Source organism: Neofelis nebulosa, chromosome 13 (genome assembly GCF_028018385.1).
Source record: "Neofelis nebulosa isolate mNeoNeb1 chromosome 13, mNeoNeb1.pri, whole genome shotgun sequence".
Classification (NCBI taxonomy): domain Eukaryota; kingdom Metazoa; phylum Chordata; class Mammalia; order Carnivora; family Felidae; genus Neofelis; species Neofelis nebulosa.
Genome location: NC_080794.1, coordinates 13,262,261 through 13,288,339, shown reverse-complemented (window position 1 = coordinate 13,288,339; position 26,079 = coordinate 13,262,261). Strand labels below are relative to the sequence as shown.

The 26,079-nt window shown below is 44.2% G+C and overlaps 1 protein-coding gene across 2 annotated transcripts in view; it reads left to right on the top strand.

Moving 5' to 3' along the window:
* The first annotated feature begins 440 nt into the window (after positions 1-440).
* A1CF (APOBEC1 complementation factor) overlaps positions 441-26,079 on the top strand; it is a 77,776-nt gene continuing 52,137 nt past the window's right edge. For both annotated transcript variants that reach the window (XM_058696317.1, XM_058696316.1), the window contains exon 1: positions 441-548. The gene's annotated coding sequence lies outside the window, so the exon portion shown is untranslated. The remainder of the gene's footprint in view (positions 549-26,079) is intronic.

Below are 26,079 nucleotides of genomic sequence, written 5' to 3'. Positions count from 1 at the left end.
GTGTAGTTTCTCCTTGTAAGCCAACATGTATCTACATGCTTGACCCGAAATGCCACACTTTACTCCGTGTACCACAGTGGTATAAAAAGTGTAAAAAAAAAAAAAAAAAAAGTTTCTCCCAAATGTACCTTAGACTTAATGTCATTTTGATGCAACAGAAAGCAAGGGAGCTAACGTAAATAAAAGCCCCGTTACACACACTGCAGAGATTTCCACTCTTTTCAATACGCAACTCACGAAAACGGCCTCAAAATCATATTCACGCCACTGGTGTTTCGCGCAAAACGTATCTTGATGCTGTGAACAAATGCTCACGGTCATGTTGTCGACTCTGCTGGGCTGCAGTGACCCAATTATCCGGTCAAAGGGCTGCATGGATGCGAGGGACAGGGCGGGTTAAAGTTTAACTCCCAGCAATTGTAAACCAAACCTAAAGCCACTGAACCTTTGGAGTTTGATATGATGATTAGGGCATAACCAGAGTGACACGTTGAACTCGCCATAATCAAGGAAACCTTTTCCGGGTGGGGATCTCTGAAATCGCTCAGGTACGGTGCATGTGTTTTGCTTTTTCTGCTTCGGCTCTGGGAAACTGTGCAGGGTGGCTCCGTGGGAATGCAGTGAGAACAGCTTCTGCCCTCTTCGACCCTAGAGCCTAATTCAGGGTGCTTTCTGGCTGTTTTCATATGAATGGAGCAACCCGAAAACCAAAGAACAGATTGGGACCATCATATGATCTCAGAATGAAATGGCAGCCATCTTCCACTACTTGGTTTAATCAAATTCTGAAGCTGCAAAGTAGATTTACCGCTTTAGGTTCAAGTGCAGGGCTGATGTGTCGGAGAAGTATATTTAGCAGTAGCCAGACAGCTGGGAGAACTGTGGTGGGCTGTCCTGATCCTAGGACCCCCGGAAACATTAAAAAAAAAATGTAATTACAGGAGAAATAGCATTAATATCACCAGCAGATTCTGAGTTCTCTGTGTAGGTCACAATCCCTACTATACTTGAGATTTTGTATGTTCAAGTCTCTCCTTCCCTCTCTCTTATCCTTCACAACCACCGAAAACCAAAATCTAAAACGCAAAACTCCACAGAAAAGAAACCCACACAAAATCACCTTGGTCAATTCTCGCCGTGTCCTTTGCCAGGATCCTACCTCTCACCAAAGGAACAGCCTAAGCTATTTGCTTTTCATTCTAGCAAAACAGAAAAACCAAAAAACAAAACAAAAACAGTCATGGAAAATGATTGGCTTTGAGTGTGTTAAACCTCAGCCTTGGGGATAGCCGATTATTAGAGCTTTTCCTTTGGGGATGGTTTGGGCAAGTGCCACAGCAGATATATTTTCACATGATCATTCTGTTCACCCCAAAAAGATGATTCACAACCAAAATATGATGCAATTTTCTCTAAAGAAAGATGGCAGTCAGAGCACTTACCAGGAATATCCATTCCTACCAGAAATCTCTTAAACTCTGATGGAATTACTCTTGTGCCATGATGGTTAAAATAAATGCGAAGGAGAAATGGGGCTCCAAGTTAAACAGGTGTATTTGCAGTAGGACTTGTCAGATGTGCATTGGGTATCTCCCAGGAGGCGAGGAACAGAACATTTTTGTGCATGGTGCCCGATAAGTGTTTCGCAAAACACACATTGACGGACTCAGCTTTCGTTATGATTTCGAAGCTCCAAAGATGTGTTGGTCTGGTCTGAAGCATCCTTGGTAATATGTGCTGAAGTATAAACAGTAGGAATGTAGATCTGGAGATAACGAGAGGGCTTACTTGTTGAGGAGCTGAGGCCTTCCCCTGCCAAATACAGGCTAATAGACATGAGTGACTAGATGATTTTCAGGGCCATCTTTTCCAGAATCATGTTAGTACTGCCCATTGGAGACCATTCTCACGTTTTACTGTTCCAACTTACTATTTATCAGGTGTAAGGGAAGGGGGAAGAGAATTGTCAAAAAGAAAGGAAAAGAAAGAAAAACAGTGGGCAAATATGAACTGACATGATGGATAGGGAAACACTGAATAGTTGTTGTTGTTGTTTGTTGTTATTATTGAATATTTAGTTACTATTTTTCAGTGGGCAAATCCCAAGTTCACTCTGTGTTGTCTCAAATACAACATGTCCTACGCTGTATTCAGTGGATGTTAATAAATGTGCCCTCCCCCAGAAGTAGCCCCAATGTCAAGTTGAGGAAAGGTGGTTAGGTTAAAGCAGGTGAATGTTATCACATGAATGTTTGCAGTAATAATAATCGCAGACGTTTCTTAAGCACCGTATCACCCAGTCCACTCCTGTTTATCTACATTATTTTCAGAACAGCCATGGAAGGTAAGACACTATTATAACATTTTACTAATGAGAAAATTGAGCACAGATTAGTTACCTACCAGGTTTGACATCACCCAGTTAGTAAACCATTGTAATTGTACTTGCTGGGGGGCTAGGCATTTACTGCGCGTGTCAACGTATCCGTTTCTGGTGAGCATTTAGGGGTGGGTGGTATTTTGCTTCCTGAGCTTCATCTATAACAGAACATCACTCGGGAACATCTACTCACATATCTCAGCAATGGTATTCTTGAGAACACGGATTGAGAAAGAACAAACATTTTTGCAGCCCCTAAACCCGGAACCAGCTGAAACCATCCGAGGGACCTGAGAGCCTAGCAATATCCCAACAAACAAGACCATGCCTCTCTTCGAGATTTTCAAAATTCATTACAGAAAGAACACCAGACTCTTCCTCTGACAGAGCTCGCTCGGAAGGCCTGTTCCCAAGCTCCCCTCGCTGTGTGGCCTCGGGCCCACTACTTAACTTCCCTGGGCTCAGATTCCTCAAGTGTGCAAGGAGAGTAGGACCCACCCCAGAGAATTTAGCGAGGGTTTAACAAGATGACATAGCAAAACGGTTCAGGCGCCATCCGGGGCACACGGTAGGAATTCAGCAAAACGCGGTCCTCTTCCCGTGTCTCTGTTTGTAACAACCTCCAGCAAAATTTCCTGAAACTCGCCCCACTTACTGCTCTTTGTTTAGACTGTACTGATACGCTTTCGATCGAAACCTGTACACAAACAGTAAAGTTCTGATCAGCCACCAATGGTAACCATATTCTATCTATTCAGACAAAAAGACAAAAACAAACACACAAAAAAAAACCCTCTGGCTTTCTTTTATTCTACACAGACAGCAGCAATGGCAACAGAGCAGAGTATCCTTTTGTTTTAGAGAAGGTTGCTCAAGGAAACGCTCAGCTAAAAGCCCAGGGCCCTTGGCAGAGCAACCTACAGGGCATCCAGTCCCAAGCGGGTGTTCATTTCACCACACGGCCAGTCGATGTGACACGTCGGTTTTGGGAACTGGCTCTTAAAATACTGTCATCCCTCGGCAAGCGGGGTAGGATGCTGGGTACCATTGCGCAATCGTTTTCATTACCTTATGTGTCTCTAAGTGACTCAATCCGTTCAAACAAGACGGTATTGATCGACGGAGGGTAAACACCATTTGATCTTACTCATGGAAACAGTAACCAGGCTCCTCTAAAGTGTAGTTCTAACAGTCCCCACCCCCCCCTGGAAAGCATCCGGAGAAGGAGAAGCATCACTGTAGGGTCCAGGCAGCTGTAAAATGTCCTGCTGATGGGATCAGGAGAGCTCATTTAATCAGTTTAGCCCATCCACCCCAGTCCAACGAGGACCTCAGCTTTAAGAACTATGTAGAAGTCTTAATTTAACAAATTAAGGTTTTGTGTGGAGTATTTTTGATTCACCCAAACCGAAAATTTAGAGATCTCCTTTTATAAAAATGGCTGCCTTGACAAAAACATGCTGGTATCTTGAGTTTGTTAATTTGATGCTTTTTTTTAAGTTTATCTATCTATTTTGGGGGAAGGGGGCAGGGCAGAGAGGGATTGAGAGAGAGAGAAAATCTCAACAAGCCTCCCCACCACCAGTGCAGAGCCCGACATGGGGCTTGAACTCACGAACCATGAGATCATGACCTGCGTTAAAATCACGAGTCGTATGCTCAACCGACTGAGCCACCCTGGCACCCCTTTAATTTGATTTTTTTTAAGATACATAAACTTACCTTTTTTTTCCCCTTACACAGATAGGTACCTGGAATTTTATATGTGTAGGTATTAACAATCATATGGAAAGTATTTTCCAGGTTTGTTTATTCCAGTAGGGTTCCATCCCTGGTAATATTAAGAGGAAGGCAAGAATAAGGACTAACTTAACCCCCTCCAGTTTGCAAGGTTAGGTATAGGGCTGCGCCCCCGGCAATGACATGGCTACAACAGAGTGGCCAAACTGGTTTGCCATTCAGTAAAACCCCCGCCTTCAGTGATACAGTGATTCCTCCTCTTCCAGCAGTTAAAAAATGATCATTGTTTTGGGGTACCCAAATGATTCAAAGAACACTTAAATGGCAGAATTACCTACTGTAATACCTTATTTCTATAGAATATTCTAGTTTACAAAACACTTTATACAGAAGCATTTGGACTTTTTCTAGTGCCATATCTCTTCACCGTCAATTCAGCATGCCTGCTTTCTTCCAGGTCACCGAGTCATTGGTCATTTTTCCAGTTGTACAGAGCGAGGAGGCTGCAACATGGCCACTAGAGTTTAGCAGCCGAGCTGGGCTCCCGCAGCAGAGGGCAGATTACGTATGGAGGCTTCACCTCCGTACTGGACGTAACTGACCCGGTGCTGAGTTAACTAAGAGCCTAGATGAAACTAGGCAGAAAAGATAAGAATCCCCGTGGAAAGGTGGCACCTGGGTGGCTCAGTCAGTTGGGCATCCGACTTGGACTCAGGTCCTATCTCATGGTTGTGGGTTCGAGCCCCATGTCGGGCTCTGTGCTGACAGCTCAGTTCTGGAGCCTGCTTCGGATTCTGTGTCTCCCTCTCTCTCTCTCTGCCCCTCCTCTGCTTGTGCTCTCCCTCTCTCTCAAAAACAAATAAATAGGGCGCCTGGGTGGCTCAGTCAGTTACGCATCTGACTTCGGCTTAGGTCACGATCTCGCAGTTCGTGGGTTTGAACCCCGCGTCGGGTTCGGTGCCGACAGCTCCGTTCTGGAGCCTGCTGCGGATTCTGTGTCTCCCTCTCTCTCTGCCCCTCCCCCATTCGTGCTCTGGTTCTGTCTCAAAGATAAATAAACATAAAAAAAAGTAAAGAGAATCCCCGTGGAAGGTGAGAGGAATAACGGACATTGGCAGGACACTGGCAGGACATCATGCGTCAAGGTGACCGGTTTTCATTCCCCTCAACTCATCTTCCGCACTCTTCCATCCAGCTTTGATGCTGGGACTGAGTTGACTGCTCATCTTTCTAGCTGGGACCTTCTGCATGAAGCAGATTGGCTTCTTGGATTTATTTAAACCTAATAGTTTTGATTACTTGCCGTGGAAGTCAGAGAACAGACTCTGATACCATGGAGGGGGGACGTCAGCCCATCGAAGTGACTGTGTCGGGAACCCTCTTTCCTGAAGATCCCTAGCAGTGCCTCCCAAGGCGGGCATTTATGGCCAACCAGTCAGGACCGGCACCCTATCGTGATGGTAACAATGATATGAATAATAGCTCTTAGCTCCTGCCATGTGCTGGGCACATACACTAACTCATTCGACCCTGTGGAATTCTGTGCAATAGGTGCTATTGCTATGCGGTTCGTCCAATAAAGAAGCCAAGGCTTAGGAACGTGGAGAAACATACCCAAGGCTGCACAAGGCTAAAAAGCGGTGGAGGGGCACCTGGGGGGCTCAGTCGGTTGAGTGTCTGACTTCGGTTCAGGTCATGATCTCACGGTTCGTGGGTTCCAGCCCCAGGTCGGGCTCCACGCTGACAGCTCAGAGCCTGGAGCCTGCTTCGGATTCTGTGTCTCCTTCTCTCTCTGTCCCAACCCTGCTTGCTCTCTCTCTCTCTCTAAAACAAAATAAAAACATTAAAAAAATAAGTCAAATAAAATAAAATAAAACAAAAAGCGGTGGAAACAGGCGTGAGCTCCAACCGGCCAGCACGGAGCGCTCTGAAAACAGAGCATGAAGGGAGCACCGAGAAGCGCTGAATCTTGGAACTACAACTAAATTGTGGAGGTCCGTTATTGGACAGAGAAAAGCTAAAGGAGTTTCCCAAGGGTAAAAGACATTTTTCTGTTAGGGTAAGAACCCAAGTGCAGACCCCCAACCCTCAGGCAGGCCCTGCGCCTTATAGGAGTCCTCGCTGCACCGCCCCTGTATTCAGCCTGAGTCTCTCCACGAATCCTGGGAGGCAGACTAACAGGCCCCCGTGGTTGGGAGGAAAATGGCCTTCTCTCTGAGTCCCACCCTCCTCTCGAGGCCCAGACTCCCAGACGGACGCAGCCAGAGACTCAGTTGAAGGAGACCCCTTTCGTGACCTAGTGAGAGGGCCAGGCCCAGACCGCAGAAGAAATGCGCAGGCACGGGCACCAGGAGCGCAGCAAGGGGTTTGCATTACTGCAGGGTAATTGTCCTAATGACATGCCTGCCCGAGGCCCACATTCTGCTTGTGTCTCAAGACAGGCACCTCCCAGCTGGGGGACACACTCTTCTCCCCAGGGACAGAATAACTGGGCTGCTAGGTCTGTAAATGCTAAGGGAGTCCCATATTTAAACTGACCTAGTTTGGAGCTTTAAATTGAGACCAAATGTTCCCAAATAGCAGGCCCACCAGCCTCAATAGAATTATTCATTTAGGATAATAAGAGTATGTTTCCATAGTAGAATACAAATTACTCGGGATACAGGGTATGAATGATAGGGACACTTGGAGGTGTTCACATTCAGGAACACGTTAGCCTAAAATCACTTAGCAAATTAGCCCGGTAAAGCCTTGCAGGAACGGCATTTAGGACAAGTAGGTTGTGACGGTAGGAAAGGAGACATGTAGGTGAGAAATGGCCAAGTATGGAAGTGTCCTAGGGAACCAGAGGAGAACGTAAGTATTTGTAGGGCAGCTATTTGATCTTTGAGGAAGCATTTGTTTATTAATGTTGAATTATTATTACAGACATTTGAGCATCACGCTTACCAGATAGGAATTTCCCCCACGTCTCTCCCTCACTACAGAACAGATACGTAATACAGGGGCATTGACTAGAATTGGAATCTTCCAAGAATTGCTATTATGTGGCCCTTTAGGGTATTTTAAGGTAGGAGAAAAACCTGTCCTGTCTAGAAACTCTTATTTTCACTTGCCTTTCAAAACAAGCTGCAAAGCCAACTACTTCCTGTAATGATAATTTAGAACGTCAGTATTTCAAAGGATTCCCCGAAGCACGGTGGTCTAACGGACAGATTCGTGCACGGCATAGAGCAAAGAGAAGACAGTGGCACTGCTAAAGCCAGAGGCTGGAGACCCAGAGTGGCTGGGCTTGAATACTGGCCCCACCATTTCCCAGCAACGTGACCTGCAGCAAATGATTTAACTTCCCTGTGCCTGTTTCCTCTTCCTGTAAAATCACGGTTACCTTCGGGATGAGATCAGAAATTACACACGAAGTGCTTAGTACGATAGCAAACAGGTGCGCGCAAATCTGGGCTGTGTCATCTATAATAATCATCTCATTCCTGGGTTGATGACGCAGCGCTTTCCTAGAACAAAATGACTAGAGAGAGAGAGAGAGAGAGATGGGCCCTGGGGTCAACCTGTAGAGAGTTATTTAGACCAGAGGTCAGGCGGCTCAGAAATAACTCTCCTCGCCACTGGCCTGTGGAGCAAATTAGGGACAATTTCTCCCTGACACTGTTGCTGCTTCTCCAAGGCAGAGATGTTCTCCATCACAGGCAGGGGCTCCTAATTAAGTCAGTATAAAATGATTTGAAGGAACCTGGCTAATTATCAAGGAAGCGGAATGGAAATGTGGACTTCACACCAGAGTGTGAGCCTCTCGGCCTGTTTTATTTGCACCCTTACAACCAAGAACCCATCAGTGCTCAAAGCCACTCACGACGATGCAGATTGAAGAGTAGCGTGGTTATTAATGTGACAAAAATGCAGGCCTGAAAGAAGACAACCTGTTCCCAAATCAGTCACCCCACCCACTGGCATAGGCAGGGCAACAGAGAAAATTATGGGGGCAGGGGCCAAATGGAGCATCGGGACTGGTAAGGAGGGGGTTAGGGATTAGCATCTACCTTAAGAGGAATGGTGGGTTGGGGTACGTGGGTGGCTCAGTCAGTTGAGCATCCGACTTCAGCTCAGGTCATGATCTCACAGTTCACGAGTTTGATCCCCGCGTCAGGCTCTGTGCTGACAGCACAGAGCCTGGAGCCCGCTTCGAGTTCTGTGTCTCTCCCTCTCTCTCTGCCCCTCCCCTGCCCCTGCTCACACACACACACACTCTTTCTCTCTCTCTCTCTCCCAAAAATAAATAAATAAATAAATAAATAAATAAATAAATAAATAAATATAAATTAAAAAAATTAAAAATAAGTAAAAAATAAAGAGGAATGGTAGGTAGAGGGTCAGGAAGAGGTAATCCCTTGGGATTACTGTGTTACTCTGTCCACTGGGGCTGACTGGTTGACCCCTTGCTTGAGCTCAGCATTCTTCTAGATGCTGTGCTGGACACAAAGAAGTACTATTGTCCCTATCACTTCAAGGGACCCATGAAGGGTTTCCCTAGAGCTCCCATCCCAGGCCCCAGATTATTAATCTCTCCCTTCCCCACAGTCTCTCACTTTGCTGGAAAAATGAATACTATTTACTAGGGGGTCCTGAAAGGCAAGAAAGGTATCCTATTTATTTTTCAATTTGCAGACCAAACACATTGCTATGCACATAACAGATTCATAATATTGCCTGTGGAATAAAAGAGGCACCTGACTGGGGAGAGCAAGACAGTAGAAGAGGTAAAGAAAAACATCAGGGAGCGCCATGTACCAAAGTCTGTGCCGTGTACTTGTCCCAGCTTTTTGCCTCACTATAGCCACATGATGAGGTAGGCATCATGATCCCCAATTTCAAAATGAAGAAACTGGGTTCTGGTTAAACAACTTGACCAAAGTTTACAAAGCTCTTAAGGGTAGAGCTCTCAACATTGGAAACTGAGTTGGTCCAAACCCATGATCCCTTGGTTTGCCGACTATGCCACCCTCCAACCTGGGAATCGATAATAAATAACAAAGGGCAAAATACTGTGTATTTTGTCATCATGTGGTGAAACTAGAAAGTTAGGACAGAGAGAACAAAGTCTGGAGTAGTCGGAGAGGCTATAGGAAGTTTCCGTTCAGCTCAGCAGATACGTGTGATGAAGTGTTCTACTAAGTGTCAGGCTCGGTGCTCGGGCCTGGAGCTGAAAGATGCGTGTCCGTCCCTGGGAAGGCTCTGGTTCTCCATCTCTTCATCCTCACTGCCAGCCATAGCTGGACACTTCTTTTTTCCCCACAGGTCCCCAGACTACTCTTTCTGCCTCTAATACATTGTCCGCAACACTGGCAGAATCATCTTCCTAAAGTACACAGGGACCTGTTGGAATTCTTCCATGCCGAATTCATAAGAAGCCCAGAAAACTCCATCGTGCCAGTATTGGTTTCATTCTTGCCTGCCTCACTGGCCATACCTGTTGTCACTACCAAACCTGATCCCCTCCACACCACTTGCATTCAACGTTCCAACTACACTCAACTTTCAACATTCCAGCTACACTCAACTTTCAACATTCCAACTACACTCAACTTTCAACATTCCAGCTACACTCAACTTTCAACATCCCAGCTACACTCAACTTTCAACATTCCAACTATACTCAACTTCACCGTCTGTGCTGTTTTCCTGTATACCTCTGTCCCCTAGAGTCTCCATTCTTCTCCTGACTCCTAGGCTTCTGGGCTGGTCTGAGTAGAGAGAAGCTATACACTGGAAATATAAAGTTGGGTGCATTTGACAGGTGATGACATAGGTTGATAGAGTTGTAGAATAGGGACCATGGAAAGTGTTTTAGTAGGAAAATGTCATAACAAAATGGTTGAGAACATTAACGAGTGCTATACAGAGGATGTTAGAGTTAGAAAAAAGGCCAGAGGTCATGGTAAGACAAAATCCAGGTATGAAATGATGGTTGCATACATGCTAATTAATGGCCATGGGAATTAATTAATCAATTAATTAAGAGACAGAAAAATGTCAGTCCTCAGTGGTTGAATAGAAATAAGGACAAAGAACTTAGTACAATTTATACCATGGCATGTAAGTTGCCTAAAATCACAACTTCCATAATCTAATTTTTTGAAAGGAAACATAAGGCTATCTTTCATTACAAGCATCAGATTGCCTCAGGGTTACTGCCATATAGAGCTTTAGATAGTTGGATTTTTATAAGCTTCACTCAAGGACCAAACATATTTTATTAATCAGTGCTTGGCAGTCATGGTGAGAATTAAGTGTTCGACCTAATTGTTCCAAATTGGTCCGAGGAAACCAGATGCGGCAATTAAGTTCAAAAGGACAATCTCAACTGGAAAGAAGAGACATCATAACACAAGTCCAAGAATGAATGAAATATAGTGTTCACAGCTTGTCAGGCCCATATAATCTGCCGCACAAATAACTGGTCCCAGAGCTATTGAATAAACATCCGCTTTTAGGCTGAAAAACATCTACATCGCATGCTGTGATTACCGCTTTCCCAATGTGGACATCAACTTAGAAATTAAACATATGGGCAAATAAATTCTATTCTTCTAAGGCCACTCTAGAATTTCTAAAGTCTGCCTGCCGTCTTTCCTGGGGATCTTTAAGAGGGTCAGGCATGGTGGGAAGAGTTGGGTATCATTACTGAGTGAAGAGGACAGAACAGTCATCTGCAGCCTAATCTTACGGTTACTAGAAATGTGACAGCACTGAAACCATACGTGTATGTGCGTTAGCCAGCGTCCTCTGGAGAAACAGAGCTGGCATTCTGATTGGAATCTCAGCGCATATACAAAAATGGTTTTGTTCTTGTCATTATTCTGGTACCTTGAGATCCTAGTACTAGTTACTAGCACCTCTAAGATGTATCTATCTTCCACTTACTTGGAAGTGGTTGACTCGCATGATTATGGAGGCGGAGAAGCCCCAAGCCCTGAAGTTGGCAAGCTGGAGACCCAGGACAGATGATGTGTACTTCCAATCTGAAAGTCGGCAGGCATGAGACACAAGAGCCAGGGTTTCAGCTCAAGTCTGAAGTCCAGAAAAGATTGATGTCCCGGGAAGGTGGGGTTCCCTCTCTCTTAAGCTTTCTGTTCAATTCTGGTCTTCAACTGATTGGATGAGACCCACCACCAAATGGGGAGGGGCTTTACTCAGTCTACCATTTAAACTTAATCTCAACCAGAAAGACCTTTACAGACACACCCGGAATAATATTTGTCCAAATGTCAGGGCGCCCTATGGCCCCGTCCTGTTGGCGCGTAAAATCAGCCAATACAGTAGAAACTTAATGGCGTCAAGAGTTCCTATGTTGTCTGATTGCAAAGCTCTCCATTTCTTCCCCCATCACCCCCTCCTTCCTCTTGCACATGCAGTTCCCACCTACTATTCAAGTTTTCTCAGATCATTTTTGGATTGAAAGACTTGTTCATCTCTCAGCCTTCAGCATTACCAACCAGAGGTCATGTTGGAAGCTCTCTCTCAGAGTTTCTGATATTCTCATCCAAGCTGAGCCAAGACTGAAGGATCTGTAAAGAAGTGGTGGGCCCATGGGGTACCTGGGGGGGCTCAGTCAGTTACGCATCCATCTTCGGCTCAGGTCATGATCTCGTGGTCCGTGGGTTCGAGCCCGGCATTGGGCTCTGTGCTGACAGCTCAGAGCCTGGAGCTGCTTCGGATTCTGTGTCTCCCTCTCTCTCTCTGCCCCTCCCCCACTTGTTCTCTCTCTCCCTCTCTGTCTCTCTGTCTCTCTCTCTAAAATAAATAAAAAACAATAAAACAAAATGATGGGGTCAGAGTCAGTTACAAAAGGAAAGGGGCGTACGGAGAAGTCTCCTGTGCAATGCCACACTACCAACACTGGCAGCCAGGAGTTGAGTCACACTTGTGTGTATGTACACACCCATGTCTACACACACACATTTGTGCATTCATACACATATACCCATATAACGGCACACACTCAGAGGGAGCTTGGGTTTGTCTCGGCCAGGAAGACTGTGAAAGGAAGCGGGGAACTAGGCGCAAGGCAAATGGCAAAGAGGAACAAAGAACCTAAGAAGCAACTGGCGTGTGTGGGAGAAGCACAGAATAGATACTCTGGACTTGCCCTGGAACACGACCAGGAAAGTAGACTTAGGGCCAGGTTACAGCAGGCACAGAAGTCAGGCTGGGGGAATGGATTCTCCCTCTGTAGTCCGCAATGAGGCCAATGAGGGCTTTTGAGCAGGAGAATATTGCAACGGATCTTTCAAGAAGACTCAGGCAGCCAGAAAGAGGCGGGGCCTCGTGCATTGTACACCGTGAGCTCAGGTTGAGTCCAGTAACGGAACAAGGGGTGGGAGATGAGGGGAGGAGTACAAGACGAGCAACAGGTGAGAATATACATGTACTCAAGGCAGGAAAAAAGCTAAGATCAGACTTCCTGTTCCAGAGAAAGAGGCTTTCAGGGTATCAGCAGGAGTGATTCTGGACCTGCAGAGGGGGTTCCGCTGTTACCCTGGGTCAGCGCCTCCCTCCTCTGGTCTCCTCCCAGCCTCTTTCCTCATTGCCCACTCTCCATCCGTTCGGTCTCACTTCTGCTTCCTCTCCACATGTGAGCCACAGTGGGAATATAAGTACCTCATTGGCCAGTCCTCATGGAAACAGTTGAAAGCAAACCACTTGAGCCAGAATCTAGTAAGAACATAGTTTGGGGGAGGGGGGCATTTCAAAGGTTTTATTTCTAAATACTAGCTTAGGAAAAGATTTATTCATCAGAAAGGATGCAAATGTCAATGATTATTAGAGAAAATTTGGAACCATCCCCCTTTTATCTCCTATGATCTACTCTCTACCTTTCTTTTATAGGCTTTTTCTTCTCTTTAATACAATTGTCTTGATGTAACGTCTATCCCGTCTTTTTGCCAGGTGGGATAAATTCCATTGCTGCCCATGTTTTTGTTTTGACATTTAACATGGATGGACTAGAGCTTAATGCAACAGTTTCAAACTCAGAGGCCAATCAGTGTCACTTTGGAGGCTTACATCATCCCATTTCCGGGGCCCCGCTCCAGACCGGGTGAATCTGGTCCCTCCAGGGTGAGGAGGATGCATCCCAGGTACACGTGATTATAACGTCAAGCCAGAGGCAGGGAGTCCGTCTGTCCCTCCCCCAGCATGCCTTCTCTGTTGTCAGCTCAACCTGGCTAGAGCAATTCTCAAATGACTTTCTCTGGGCCAGTTTGGAGTATGTTGTATCGCGGTACAATATTTTAAGTCTGGGGCCCTCCTTCTCCAGTCACGATGAAGGAATTCATTCAAACCAGACACTTCCTCTGAGAAGATTACAGAGAAGCTGTTTCTCAGAGCATGATAAAAAATTGAGGAGGGCGAGATTTAAGGGAGCAAATAGGACTCGCTAAAATTCAGGAAAGTTGCAGTTCAATCTCAAAGTCCTATTTTGACAAAACATGCATAGGTTAATGCTTCCTCACCTGCATTTCCTTGTGTAATTTACAGTTTCAGGCTAAAGCCCGGGGATTTGATGGCTTCTTGTTGGTACTTGAAGGGCATCGTAAGCAAAGAAATGGGTAATGTGTTTTCAAGCAGATCAAATGTACCTCTATTATATCTCCTTAAGAATATGCTTTAAAAAAAAAACAAAAACAAAACAAAACAGGAGGTGTTTCCATTGGGGCACAAATTATGCAATTTCAAATGTACTTTTTAAGTGAAAATATATTGTCTATGTGCAATTACTTTTCCCTCAAACAAAACAAAAAAGAATATCTAGATGTCAGGACCGGTTTGGCAAGAATGATCAGCTGTGGACCAGATGGGCGCGCTTAACTTTCCCAAGAGTTTGGGGAACTTGTTCTTCTCAACTGAGATTGTGTCTGATTCCTGGTTTCGAATTAGTGCTTAAAAAAATAAAAAGAAGTGGGGCACCTGGGCAGCCCAGTCGGTTAAGCATCTGACTCTTGGTTTTGGCTCCGCTCATGGTCTCGAGGTTACTGAGTTTGAGACCCACATCAGGTCTCAAACTGACAGTGTGGAGCCTGCTTAGGATTCTCTCTCTTGCTCTCTCTCTCTGCCCCTCCCCTGTTCTCTCTCTCTCTCTCAAAAATAAAAAACTTTTTAAAAAAATTGAAAAAAAAAACATATCTTCTCACTCCATGCATATTTATAATGCTGAAATTCAGTCCAGGTGTGTATGTGTATAGATACATATCTATATACATATCTGTATAGACAAGGAACACACATAAATCACAGTATAATCATTTGACTATTGTATATCTCCTTATTGATTTTCTCTGATAATTTTAAATCACTCGTTCCAATTGAACTTTTTCTAGTATCGTTTCATTTTCCCCATAAATATTTTTACGACAGTACAATTTTCCCCCCGTATCTTAGGTTTTGCTGCTTTAAGTTACTCTATCTAGTATTTCAAATGACTCCAAATAAGATGATGGATAGATTTAAACATCAACAAACAATCATCAAAGTATCAGTTGGCCCGAAGCATCTTGGCAAAAATAACCGTCTCTTGACAAAGTAGCCTCCACCAGCACTGCCTCTCTACAGCTGTTAACACCTTGTCTTAAAAGCAGGATGTACCTGGGGTGCCTGGGGGGCTCAGTCAGTTGAGCATCTGACTCTTGATTTCGGCTCAGGTCTTTATCTCACAGTTTGTGGGATCACAAACCCATGCCGGGTCTGTGCTGACAGTGTGAGCCTGCTTGGAATCCTCTCTCTCTGCCCCTCCCCTGCTTACTTTCTATCCCTCTCTCTCTCAAAATAAATAAAAACATTTTTTTTTAAAGTAGGATGTACCTTCCAGGTGGAATCAGCAGTTTCTTTGGCCAGGGTTGTCACCAAAGAAGGAGAGAGAACAAAATAAAGGGATTAAAGAGAGAGTAAGGGATAGGAAAAGGAAAAGAGGACCCAGGTGGACATTTGAAGATGGAGACAGAGGGACAGAGAGGAGACCCTGCTCCCAAAATAGTTGTACTTGTGTCTGTTAACCATCGTCGGGCTACGTCAGACATGTGGCTCATATCCGACTCCCTCTGGCGGTCTACAACCCAGAAGAGTAAAGGTCAATGGGAAGAAGGAACCCACACTTTAAGAAGGGAAATTAACATGGAATTCACGTCACATCCTGCCAAGTGATACATCACCTGGTCATCTATGAAGGCTCCACGTTCTGCCCAGAAGCGTGAGGGATGAGGTTTTGGGGCAGGTATGTGTGACCAAGTGCATAGCAGAGAGCTGGCAATGACCATGTATCCATTTTGGACCATGTCCAAAGGAGATCGGATCCTGCATGTATCCAAGTGAATCATCACACAGTCTACCCACAGCACTACTTAGATGATAAAAGCTCCTTTTCTTTTCAGCAAACAGGCCAAGTTACCCTGGTGCTTTAGGTGACCAAAACCATCTGTCCCTGTGGAAGCGGAAGAAGACATAACCCCACAGTATCTGCCTCATCAGTTGCATTGTGGTGTCACCAGGTTTCTTACAAAGACTTTTTTTTTTTTTTTTTTTAATTTTTTTTCCAACGTTTTTTATTTATTTTTGGGACAGAGAGAGACAGAGCATGAACGGGGGAGGGGCAGAGAGAGAGGGAGACACAGAATCGGAAACAGGCTCCAGGCTCCGAGCCATCGGCCCAGAGCCTGACGCGGGGCTCGAACTCACGGACCGCGAGATCGTGACCTGGCTGAAGTCGGACGCTTAACCGACTGCGCCACCCAGGCGCCCCTCTTACAAAGACTTTTAAGGAGAAGCTGGAGAGGTTTTATAATCTCCCTCCTCCTTCTGCACCATTCACCTATTTTTTTTAAGGTGAATATAGTGATAAAGAGCCCAGACTCTGGCCCCAGAATATTCAAATGATGGGTCTGTCCCTTGTCACCTGGGTGACCTCGGATACATTAACTGATCTCTCTAACTTGGTTTATTACCCGTCATAGGAATGATACTACCTACCCCACTGAGTTTTTATGAGGAGTAAATGAATTCAGTTTAAAGTTTTTGAAACATAGAAGTGCTCAATACATGTTAGCTCTATTCATTATTTAAAATCTTTTCAAATTTTGCTACATAATAGGCAAAAAAAAGGTATCTTGTGTTTTTGTTTTATTTTATCGGCTCTGATGAGTATTTAAATAAGTTTACAAACGATTTTTCTTTTTTCTGTGAATTAACTGCTCCTGCCCTTTGCTTATTTGCCCACTGATGCGGGACTCTCTTTATTATTGAACTAAAAGCACTCTTTGTATATTAAAGATACTGATTCTCGGTCTATTGTATAAAAATAGCAATCATTTTCTTCCTGTCTATGGCTTTTTAACTTTCTCGTACCGTTACAGATATTTGTAATTTTTACATAGCCAAATCTGTTAGTCTTTTCATTTATGGCTGTTGATATGCCTGATTCAGAAGCCCTTCTGCATCACAAGAGTATAAAAATGTTCCATCTTGTCGTCTAGTAGTTATACAGTACTTTTAAAGGTTTTTTCATTAATCCACTTAAAATTTGGCTATATGCTGTTAGATGGTAAGCCAACTTTACTTTTTTCTCCAAGTGTCTACGATCTAGCCTTTGAAATAACACCTAGTGGCAAATTCAAATATAAAAAAAACCAAAGGTCTAGACTTTTTTTCTGCCACTCCATTCATCCATTTGTCTATTTCTGTGCCCGTTTTAATTTTAACTGTTAATTAAGGCTGGTCCCCAGGAATACTATACATTTAGTACATGTTGTGGTACCTCCTGGATGGTTTTCCTGCCCGATCAACGTTAGACTCAATGTGGCATATTTAAAAATAATTTTATTGGGTCTTAAATTGGTATCGCATTACATTAATAATTTGGGGAGAACGGATATCTTTCGAGAATAACACTTTCGTGTGTCCAGGTGTTAGATCCTTCGATGTAATTTTGTCATTTTCTTCATAACGATTGTGGATAGTCCACATTTTTACAAATTTTGTTTATATGGTTCAGATTCTCTCATTTCACTTGCCATCTCTGCTTCATTGAGGAACTCGTTTTTGTAACTGTTCTTGTAGTATGCCTTTGTTCTAACCGCCCTGCATAGTCAACTCACTTACTTTTGTTTTTTTTTTTTGTTTTTTTGTTTTTTTTTAAATTTTTTTTTTTCAACGTTTTTTATTTATTTTTGGGACAGAGAGAGACAGAGCATGAACAGGGAGGGGCAGAGAGAGAGGGAGACACAGAATCAGAAACAGGCTCCAGGCTCCGAGCCATCAGCCCAGAGCCTGACGCGGGGCTCGAACTCACGGACCGCGAGATCGTGACCTGGCTGAAGTCGGACGCTTAACCGACTGCGCCACCCAGGCGCCCCAACTCACTTACTTTTGATGAGGGTGAATGATTGCGGTGTTTCGCTATTCTGCATGTTTCTCATGCTCTCCATCAATTTAAGTATGTTTTATTTTACCGCTAACGTGAAGAGTTGGGTCATTTTTCTAAACCAATAGTGGGTGTTGAGTTTAAGGGAGTGCTAGTTTTACATTTACTGGGATGATCATGTTTTTTTCTTCATCACTGATGTGGATCAAACTAATAGAATCCCTGAGGTTGAACAGTCTTTGTGTTTTTGTAAGAAATCCATTGTGTCTATGGTATATTAGTATTTTGATGCTCTGCTGTTTGTAGTCCGTGTTTAGATTTATACGTGATGTTGGGGTCTAGAGCTTTCTATTTTGTGATATCTCTGGCTTTGTATCAGAGATATGAAATTATTGATGGATTTAGTATCAGTTTTGCATTATTTTCTGTTTTATAAGGCTTTATATAGTCAAAGAATCACTTGTTTCTTAAATGAGTTCTAAAACTTGCCCAAGAAAACCATCTGGATCTTGTATTATTTAGGAGGAAGACAGTGAATTTTTTCATTACAGCGTGTGGTTATCAGCCTATTCAAATTTTTATTTTACCCTTGAGTTTACTAGGTAATCGGCTACTTTACCATATTTGTCAGTGTATTGATAAAAACATTTTCTTCTTTAAAAGTCTCTCTGCCTGTGATTCTATCCATTTTTCCCTCCTGTTTTTAAAATATGGTTCTCCCTTTCACTTCATCAAGGTTGGCCAGAGGTGCTAATTTACCAACCTTTTCGATGAGCTCTTACATTTATCAAGTCTACAGATTTTTCTGTCTCACTGATTTCCTTTTACTTGGATTCCTTCTGATTTCATAAAGTCTACTTCGTTCTTTCTCTGGTCTCTTTAGTTGGACGCTTGTAGTAATTTCCAGTATTTTTTTTTTCCTAAATAATGATCACCAGTTTCCTCAGAATAGAATCTTGACTGCATCTTTATTTTTGATGATTTGTTTCCATTGACCTTCATTTAATTAGTGTCATTTATTTTTTAATTATTAGAGTAAGAGCTATATATTGTAGAAAGTTAAAAATAGTCAAATGAGAACGCTAAACCAATCTGTTAACCTACCACCCAAGCATAACCAGTTAGCCTTTTATAATTCCTTATGAATATGAAAGTTAGCACAAATGAAATCAGACTACACCTGCTGTTTTGTAGACTACTCAATTCTATTTCACAAATATCTGTCTAAAGTAAATATTGTACTAGAACATCAGTTTTATTAGCTGCACTGCACTATTTATTCAAATATTTCTTAATCACTGATATTTAAGTTGTGTCAAATTTTCATTATAACACTGACAAGCTGTATGACCACACACACACACACACTGAATACCTTAAGGATTTTTCCTACTGAGAAGTGACAATAAACACATGAAATAAGTAGATCAATTATTGGGACACCTGGGTGGCTCATCAGTTAAGCATCCGACTTCAGCTCAGGTCATGATCTTGTGGTGCATGAGTTCAAGCCCCATGTCGGGCTCCGTGCTGACAGCTCAGAGCCTGGAGCTTCCTTCAGATTCTGTGTCTCCCTCTCTCTGTGCCCCTCCACAACTTGTGTGCTGTCTCTCTCTCTCTCTCTCTCTCTCTCTCTCTCTCTCTCTGTCTCAAGTAAACATTAAAAAAAAAAGATCAACTACGAAAGCAACATGAAAGAGGTCAAGATAACACATTCAATACTGCATTCTCTTTACCTTGGACAATTTCTAGAGGGAGACTAGCCATGCAGAGGACCACAGATGATGCTGAGATAAGTCACCCAGAGCAGCAGAGAAGGAACGAGAAGGAAATATTCAGTGAGCATTTCCTGTATCCCCAGCACTCTACTAGGTGCCCCATATCCAATCTCTGAGATGTTTAAGCCTTTGCTAAAAGACAACTTTTAACTTCAAGTTAGGTATCCATGCTCCTGCTCTTAGAACAGGAACCAGGGCCTTAGAAAAGTTAAAATCATTGGTGGCAGGACAGCAATTGCCATGCAAGCTTGTCTTTCTCTGAAGACGTGTAACCTAATACATGAGGAGGACTTTTTCGATAATTCTAAGCTAATGTATCTATTATGAACAACTTTTATTTTTCTCTACTTTAAGCCTTGCCTCGGCCCAAATTGGCCAGGCCCAAATTAATGCATGATTCATTACTAATGCCTTAATAACCTAGAAGGGGTTCTGGTTTAATTTTTTAGCTGGTTTTTATTTTTATTGATTCTTAAAAATAAGACGCCACATCTTGGGACTTGGCAGGATGTTTTTATGGCTACATTTTGGAATTTGACATTTGCGCGTTCTCTATTAATTTTGCTCTGGTTTGGGATGCGTGGCCGACTAACGAGCTCTCACCTGAATCCACTTCCCAGTAAACCTAAGACCGATTGTAAGTATTTCCAAGGAGAATATGAGAACTAGTTTCTGTTTCGTTATCAAGTAATGCATGGTAACCTTAATGTAGCGTCATTAAGCAAATACATCAACTTTGGTCATCCCTCCGGCACAAACCATTTCGATACAGTCTGGGACTCCTTCTGTGTAAAATTCCCAGGAGATACTGAATGGCTGAAACTCACGATAAACCACGTGTCCAACTTGCATGCTGCGTAAGGGTCACGTCCAGCCTATGTCATGCGACCCGGGTGCGCAACCAAACGCTGGGGAGGCCTGGCGTGGGTCTGGAGAGGTCCCAGGGGAACCCACTGGCAGGAAATGCACACGGGGCACGTTGCTCGCACAGGTCCCAAGGAACACCTCTGACTCTGCTTACCAGGTCAGAAAGCGTCTGTCCTTCCACACAGTGTCCTTCTTCCTCCTCTTTGGAAAAAGTCCATGACATGCGTCCAGAAACTAGACCATTACCCAAACTACTCCATTTCCTGAGTAAACCGTCTAGCGTAGTGCCTGGCGTGAAGCGGATATGACGTTCATACCTGTTGCCCTTTTGGTTGAAATGGAGGATAATGACTTCGTTTAGTTTGCAAACCAAGAAACCCACTCACTTTAACCCCTGTCTTTATCCTTCTTCTCCATTTTGTTCTTCTCGGCCTCTAACTACCCTACCGCGGCTGCTTTTGCCTTTCCAAGCTACTCTTCCCGCGCGCTCAGTGCTCTCCACCATGCACTTCTTACCTTTGTCTTGCCTAACTTACTATTTCAAAAAACAAACTTGTTTTCCCCCTTTCTCTGTTGCCATAGCTGCCAACTCATGTTCCAAGAGGGTGCTTACCTCCAACACTGCGGGACCTTTGGGCGAATCGGACAACTGTCACCTCAAATCCCTTCGTGCTTTTTCCTTCCACAATTTGGTTCTCCATGTGAGCCGGATTGACGTGTTCAATCTTTACAGAGGCGTTTCTTCTTGAGAGATGAGGGTTATATAGAAAGGGCAGCCTGCTGTGTATGCCCCTCACAGCTGTAGATGCAGAAAAGTCAGATTTTGCTTCCCAACCTGCTTCTCTCATGCCTCTTTCTCCTTATCTTTGTCTCCTTGCCACCTTCCCTGAGCCAGGACCCACTGGCACCTGAGGCCACCAGGGTCAAGAGCCAGGGACAGCAAGCTCTGACCTTGCCCAACGGTGCACTCTGGAAATTTCTATTGAAAAATCTCAACCAAGTGAAGAGGGGAGGTGTTCATTCCAATCAACCTGTGACTTTCGGGAAGGCAGAAATCTTGAACCCTCAATAACTTCTAGGCCCCTCTTGTCTGGATCAAATCGTCACCAATGTTGCAAATATAAAACCAGAAAGGCATTGAAAAGAAGAAAAGTGAATTGAAATGCCAACTGTTTTTCAATCCCTTTGTACTCTTCTTCAGTTTTACTCTTCTGGTCTCTCTCCCAAAGATGATAACGTGTTCATAAATGCAGTGAAAACACTGACATCAATTTCTCACAAAAAGCAAATTTAGTCCAGGGTAAAACTTTCTGGAAGTGATGGGAACCAGAAGAATAATAAGTGGTAGGAGATTTGAGGCAGATTCATTTTACTTCAGATCAAGTGTAGGTCATTGCCATTTACAAAATGCTCACCCAAGGTCTTCCGTTGGTTCTACAAGTTATTTATTGAGCACTTAGCAAAGTGCCAGGCTGAGCCTTCTGGGCACAGAAAGGTGAATACAGCACAGTCTTTATGCTCAGGGCACTCACAATGTGGTGAGCAAGACAGCCATGTAAGTAGATAATTGCCAGATTATGTGCAACAGTACAGGGATATAGAGACTTTCTCGAGAGCATTAAGGGGGTGGTACTGAATGTTACCCAAGAGAGGGAGGGTATCAAAGGAAGGATCACATCAGACATTTCAATCCAGTCTGGAAGGATAACAGGGCCAATGCAGTGAAGCTTGGATGTGGGAAGGCAAGGGAAAGGAATGGCATTCCAAGCAGGGAGCCAGCAAATGTGAGAAAACATGGCAGCCCCCGGTGGCAGGTACATTAGGATGCCAGAAGGGAATCTAGTCCTGGAGGGACCATTAATCATGCTGAAGACCCAAGACTATATCTTCCCAGAAAGCGATTTTGAAATGCTACCCTGTAGAATTAGAGATTAATGATAATAACAATTAAAATAACATAATAGATAACTTATTGGGTGCTCTGCTGCTCTCCTCCAGCAGGAGTCATGGATGGTAATTGCAAGTCGTGTAGGAGCACTTGCCCCAGGCCAGGTGTAAACCAAGCCCTGGGCTGGCGTGTTCTCCCCTCGTGCTCCCTACCACACTGAGGCAGTGATGGGGACCCCCCCATTCTTGCCTGTAATGGTGACCTCTCTCCATCTGACTTCCATCCATTGCCCCGTTCTTCTCTCAGCTGTTAACATCTAGGTAACAATGCTTTTCCAAGAAACTGTGGAATGTCTTACTGCAGATCCTGAGAAGTTGAAGTGCCTGGTGACTATGCCATCTCTCCCTTTCTCATTTTTTAAAATCATAGATATCTGTGCCTGACGCTAATCTCATTCTCACTATGTGCCAGGAACTCTTCCAAAGCTCTTTCAACTTAATTACTCATGTAATACAACAACCCTGAGAGAAATACTATTGCTTTCTGAGTTGGGAACACATGGACACCAAGAGGTTAAAGAATTTTCCAGTTCTTTTCTTCCTCTCATAGTGAGAGGCAGAATGAGGATTTGACTCCAGATGTCTAGCTCCAGGGTCTACATCCCTATTTGGGCTTCACCCTACTTGACTTGGTAGGATGCAGACACCTCATCACTCATCTGTTCTCAAAATCCTTTCTTTTTTTGGCTTTCCATCCACCTCCTTCATCTGGTTCCCCTTCTGCCATTCTCTGTTCCAGGTCATTCTCCTTTGCAGGTTACCCCTGGTCTTCCTGACTGCCAAAAGTTGGAGTGCTCTAGAGATCAGTCCTTGGACCTACTTTCTACACTTAGCTTGTACATGATCTCACTCAACTTCACAGCTTCAGTATCACCTCTAGGGAGACAGCTTGCCAGCTGACGTCTCCTGCCTGGAACTCTCCCAGAAAATTCCGGCTCATGTATCTGACTGTCCACACAGCCTCTCCATGGGGCTGTCTAACGGGCATCTCCAGATGGGCATGCCTATGATGGAGTTCCTGCCCTTCCGCAGATCTGTTCTTCCCCATCTGAGCTGAGAACAGTTCTATTCTTCCGGTTGCCCAAGCCAGAACACTGGATGGCATCCTTGACTCATCTTGTTTTCCTCCCATGATGCGTCCAATGCACCTGTAAAATATATCCAAGACCTGGCCCCTCCTCACCACTCTCGGCTGAAGCCACGACTCCCTCTTGCCCTGAAGGTACAATGGTTTCTGACTGGTCTCCCTCCTCCTCCCCATGAGCCTTCTGCTGACAGGCGTGAGGTGATTCAGGCACTACCTCACATGCAACGTCAGAAAAACTCACGTGTCAGACCAAGTGATGTTTTTTTTTTAAACGTTTATTTATTTTTGAGACAGAGAGAGAGACAGAGCATGAACGGGGGAGGGGCAGGGAGAGGGGGAGACACATAATTGGAAGCAGGCTCCAGGCTCTGAGCCATCAGCCCAGAGCCCAACGCGGGGCTCAAACTCATGGACCGCGAGATCGTGACCTGAGTGAAGTCGGATGCTTAACCGACTGAGCCACCCAGGCGCCCCCCAAGTGATGTTTTAATGCAAGATCTTTTAAAATCAGAATCCGTGCCAAAAGCATCACAATGAACAAAATCACAAACACGTTCATAAAAACAGGACTAACATGTTTGCATTACCCAGCTCAGTCCCAGCCCTGCCCGACTCCCTTCCATGTTGGAACGACCCTGTTAAACATCTTGTTGATCCTCTGGCTTCACATCTTAGAGCAAAAGCCAAAGTCCTCCCTGTGACCTACAAAATCCTTTGTGGCCTGGGCCACCATCGTCTCTCTCATAACTCCCATTTCTGCTCTCATTCACTCAGCCCCAGCCTCTCCTCTTCTCCGCCAACAAGCTCCCACCTCAGGGTCCTTATGCTCACAGGCCTTCCGCCTGGAATGGTCTCCCCCAAACACATCCCTCACGTCACCAGGTGTCTCCCCAAATTCCCCCCGTCAGGATCACGCTAACATTTCACCTTCTCCACCAACACACACACACTTTGTATCCCTTTTCCCTTTTTTTTTTCTCCTCAGAAATTAGCACCAGCACACTGCGTGTGTTACTTGTTTATGACCTCTCTCACCCTCTAGAAAACTCTGTGAAGTTTTGAGGGGAGATGGGTTTGTTTTGTTCTCTGCTATTTTCCTAGTGTCTCAAAAAATTCTTGCATGATAGTAGGTACTCAGTAAACATTTTAATAAATAAGCAATTCTTACTTATTGAGAAGTATATTCATATACTTAGTACTCATGAGTGCTCTCCTTTGCTGCAATGTTCCTCATGCCTGCCATGTATAGGTTTTAATCCTCTCGCATCTATAAATTACTTGGGGAAATACTCTTTCAAAATTCAGTGGTCTCAGATCGGAACAGTTACAAGATGTTAATTAGAAAATGCACTGTGCCATCTCTCTTCCAAATTGACCAGATTTAACAGAAGTTTGACTTGCTTAAAGAAATATTTATCTGGGCTCCAAGTTCAGCCTTCAGGTTAGGTCAGTGTTGGGAAAGGGGATTGTTTTTGGGAAATAAACATGGAAGACTGGATGTCTCTTGTAGCAAATTCTGAATTCTATTTCTGCGCCCTGACCTGACTTCCAAAGTCATGACACTATATTGCGATGTTCTACAGATTTTCTTAATCATGTCAGAGTGAGTTCACGTGACCAAAAGACCTTTGTGACAGAAAAGTGTCTTCAATTATCTTGACTAATAATTAACCAAACTAAAGGTAGGCTTTGCAAATAAAACTTGTCATTTCACCACAAACTGTTATTTTTTGCTGGAAAACATGAAGGTCGGCAAAGAGCAAATCTACAAATCCACAAGACTGTAGGCTTGGCCTTCAGACATCCGTAAGATATGATGACAAATGTGGCTGACATCACCGGACCCCAGTCCACCCGTGGGCCTCTCTGCTTTTGTGGGTTCAATCCAGCACAGGGGGGCAGTTGTGGGGGGGGGGGGTTGTTGAGAGTATCCTGAAGAAAAGACAGTTAACATAACTGTAGTCAGCATTCAGGTAGAATTATAAAGCAAATACCGGTCTCCTTTTATCCCCACCGTGTAGCATCTCTAGAACGGTTATATGATAAAAGTGTCAGGAAAGCTACATGTCCCAAATCAGCACTATTAGAAAACTAGTTTCTAATTTGTCTTTGCCATGATACAAAGTTAGGACTGCAGGGGTCGGCGGGGGGAGGGGGGAACACTGCCTTTCACGAAGGATCTCGACGGAAACTGGTACGTTAACTTAACGCACTTCACTAACACAAGGGCCCTTAAAGCTGGGCAGGGCGTGAAGCTGGTGTGCAGACAGAACTGACTAAATACTGCTTGAGAGAATGAAAAAGTAAAATTGGGGTTAACCCGGGTTAGACACAAGCAAGAATTACTAGAAGAGTCCAGGGCAGCAATGGCCATGCTTTTATGTGAAGCATGAAATTGCTTTGTCCCTGTAATAGCTGATGAATAGTCGCTCTGGGATCTCATTTTTCCTTTGGCTTTCTACATTTTCTTGCAAGTATTGCTTTCTAGAAGCTGCTAGATGATGCTTGTCTATTAGTTATTACCTTAAGAGAATTCTGTGAATCTGTAGTTTATCGACATGATGCCTGCAGCTTCCCTTTTCACCCAATTTTGTACTCGTTCCATATGTTATCAACGGCGCCTTCATTCTGAACCCTTAAATGACGACCCAAAGTAGTGTAGGCAATCTCAGTGCATAGCACAGAAAAGTTTTTGAAGGGCCCATAGCGAAATGCATTCAGTCTGCATGTGATTCAAATCACTGTAAAGCACACTTCTTCCGTCCCCGTTGGCAAAGCCCAGTAAGCAGAGGGAAAGCCCAGCGCGGAACCTTCACTGAGCCCTCACGCCAAGCCAGCAGATCAGCATATGGCCCTC